This window comes from Lactuca serriola, chromosome 2 (assembly GCF_051521515.1).
Source record: "Lactuca serriola cultivar US96UC23 chromosome 2, Lser_US96UC23_V15, whole genome shotgun sequence".
NCBI lineage: Eukaryota > Viridiplantae > Streptophyta > Magnoliopsida > Asterales > Asteraceae > Lactuca > Lactuca serriola.
Genome location: NC_136409.1, coordinates 221,313,994 through 221,317,361, shown reverse-complemented (window position 1 = coordinate 221,317,361; position 3,368 = coordinate 221,313,994). Strand labels below are relative to the sequence as shown.

Below are 3,368 nucleotides of genomic sequence, written 5' to 3'. Positions count from 1 at the left end.
GCGTGTAGGCGTATGTAAATATTCTGGACCATAAATCTCAATCACATGTTTGTAAAAATAGTGGAGGCTATCTTGTGCGATCCTAGAGGACATTTTAAAACTCTAGTCTAACGTATCAGGAGGGATAACATATGACAATTGACGAAGTGTGGCTGTGCATTTTTGTAAGAGAGTGAACTCAGGTGTACCTCTAGCATCGAAACATTGTTGGAAATAATTATACTCTCTCGTCAAATCTTTGATTATACATTCATATAAAGGTTTAAACATTCTGAACCGCATTTGAAAATAGTAACCTTGAAAAGTGGCATGCTCGTCAAAGTAGTCTTGCATCAAACGTTCGTGGGGCGATTCACGGTTTCTCTGAATATATAACTTCGTTGATCTCCATTGTGAACTTTCGGCACTGCGTATAGTGTTATAAGTTTGCTACACTATTTTAGTAGTCTAACAACAACGTCAAGCATAAATTGAAATTATGCAGAAGATGAAAATGACAATATTTTTCAAGTAATTTTGAGAGAAATAGATATATAGAAAGATATATAAGAATTTGTTTTAGTTTTAGTAAAATAAGGGTGTGAGGTTTTATTTATACCGAAAAAAATTGATTTTTGAATATTTGACTATTCAAAGAAGAAGAAAAAAAAAGCCAAAAAAGAAGAGAGGAATGAAGCAGTTTTTACGGTAGGATGCGACGGTGTTCCTTTGGTCCAGCGTGGCAAACCGCAACGGAGACCGTGCTGGTCTCGAGTCTAAAAAGGAATTTGAGAGACATATACGTAGAAGAGAGGAGAGAGTAAAGACAGGAAAAAGGCAAACACTATCCATCACCCACCGCCGAACAGACAAAAAGCTGTAGTCCGAGCTGTATTTTTATATTTCTTGTAAATTTTTAAAAGTTGTGGCAGGAGAATCTTGCAAAAATCTTTTACAGTGGTCACAGGATTTAATATAATAGTATATTTTCTACTTAAAGATTGCACACCACACTACACATTCTCTCTATCCATATCTTACTCCTTTCATCACACACAACATTACATATACACATATACATATATATACATGCATGTATCTATGTGCATATAGGAGTGTTTAGTCTTCATACACCTTCGCCATGACCGCCATGGCAAGATCAGCCCCTGAGGTACAAGTGAAAGAAGCAGTCTTAATCAATCCTTCAGATCCGACTGCTAATCATCTTCTCAAGCTTTCTGCTGTCGATTCTCAGCTCTTTCTACGTTTCACAATTGAGTACCTGCTGATCTACCGCCCTCTGCGGTTCAATGGGATGGATAGAGATGACATCACCGCTCGTGTCAAGGCCGCGTTGGGTCGAGCTCTGGTCCCTTACTATCCCTTAGCTGGCCGAGTCAGGGTTCGACCAGATGGTTCTTGTCTTGAGGTGGTTTGTCGTGGCCAAGGAGCGGTTTTCGTCGAAGCAACTGCTGATTTTACGGTTTCCGATTTCGAGAAGGCCCCACGTTATGTTACGGAGTGGCGGAGGTTTTTGGCGTTGGAGGTGGCGGACGTGTTGCAGGGGGCTCCGCCGTTGGTAGTCCAGCTCACGTGGCTTTCCGATGGTGCCGCGGCACTCGGTTTCGGGTTTAGTCATTGTATCTGCGACGGAATCGGTAGTGTCGAGTTTCTCAATCTGTTCGCTCAGTTGGCCACCGGCCGCCGGAATGGATCATCGGCGGATTTTAAACCAAAACCCGTTTGGCAAAGACACCTTCTCGATAAAACGCCTTTCACTTTAAGACAACAACCAACCCAATTATTACACCCCGAGTTCAACCGAGTTACTGACCACTGCAAGTTTATGAGTCGGTTCACTCCCGACAAACTCACTCCCACCTCGGTTACGTTTGACGAGTGGAGACTAAACGAGTTGAAGCATTCCATAAACCCGACGAGTCAACTCAGATTGCTATGCACGACCTTCGAGGTGTTGTCTGCCTATATTTGGAAAAGCTGGGCCACAGCATTGGACTTCCCACCACAGCAAAACCTAAAGTTGCTTTTCAGCGTCGACATACGCCACCGAGTCAAACCGAGCCTACCCACCGGATTCTACGGTAACGGCATCGTACTCGGCTGTGCTCAGACAACAGCAAGAAACTTAACAGAGAAGGGATTAGCCTACGCCACCGAGTTAATAAAGGAAGCTAAAAACCGAGTCGACAACAACTATGTAAAAGAAGTGGTGGAATCGGTGAGTCTAAACGGAGCAAGTTGTGTCCCCGACCCGGTTGGCGTACTTGTTTTATCGCAGTGGTCAAGGCTGGGTTTAGAGATGGTTGACTTTGGAATGGGGAGGCCGGTTCATCTGGCGCCGGTTTGTACGGATAGGTACTGTATATTGCTACCTGTAGACGATCACAGCCGTTCAGTGAAGGTCATGCTTGCTGTACCCTCCATAGCCGTTGACAAATATCTTGATCTGCTCTCAGACGTCTGATAAAAACCCAAACCCCTGACTTTCTTTGATTTATAAAATTTTTTAGTTGTTTATTGTCTCTTCATTCTAAAAATTCTAATTCATGTCAACGTGTTTTTTTATAATAGCATTCATATAAGAAACGAACATGAACATGTCACATGGAATTTCGCAACCAACGGTGCGACACCTACTACATTAATTAATTATGACATGAACTTAATAATTATATGGTGATGCTATATACTCCGTATATTCTATTACAAGTTCAAGTTCTTTGAGCAACAACACGACGGGGGAATCCTATTTAAATAAGGGAAGGGGCGGTGGACGTCGATAGTCATGTTTCCGGTGTGGTAGAATTGCATCATTTAAACGACCTGTAACATGTGCGGAGAAAAAATGATCTCCTGAAATCAGGAACAAAATGAGAGTAAGTCTTGAGTAGGAAGACATAAACGAGAAATAAATCATAGTATTAACGTATGAAACCGGGAAACCTACAAATGAGATGAATTCTGAGAGTAGTAAAACATAAAAACATGGAACATATATCAACAATAAAGATGAGAAAACCGAAACTTAGAAAACTTATAAAGGATTAGGGAGGCTCACTTATCAATCTCGATATTTAGCCCCTGTGTCCTCTTATATGAGACAACGTCCTCATAAAAAGGAGGCATAGGCGGTATGTGGTTTGTTGGAAAGTGAAATTGGGGAATCATTTTTCAATTTTTAGAAATTTGGTATGTGGTTCGTTGGAAAGTTGTGAAATCGGGGGAGTAAGGAAATTCCTCTTTGGTTCTAACTTTTGGAGAAGAAATTTTGATGTTTAAGGGGTTGTTTGGTCGACAGAATGTTTTTGGAAAGAATGAAATCTATCAAATTAATTGGAATCCGGAGGAATTAGAATTTGAATATACTA

At 41.2% G+C, this 3,368-nt stretch overlaps 1 pseudogene; it reads left to right on the top strand.

Annotated features, from left to right (window-relative positions):
* Nucleotides 1-977: 977 nt before the first annotated feature.
* LOC145088628 (alcohol acyltransferase 9 pseudogene) lies at nt 978-2,553 on the top strand (annotated as a pseudogene).
* The last annotated feature ends 815 nt before the right edge of the window (nt 2,554-3,368 follow it).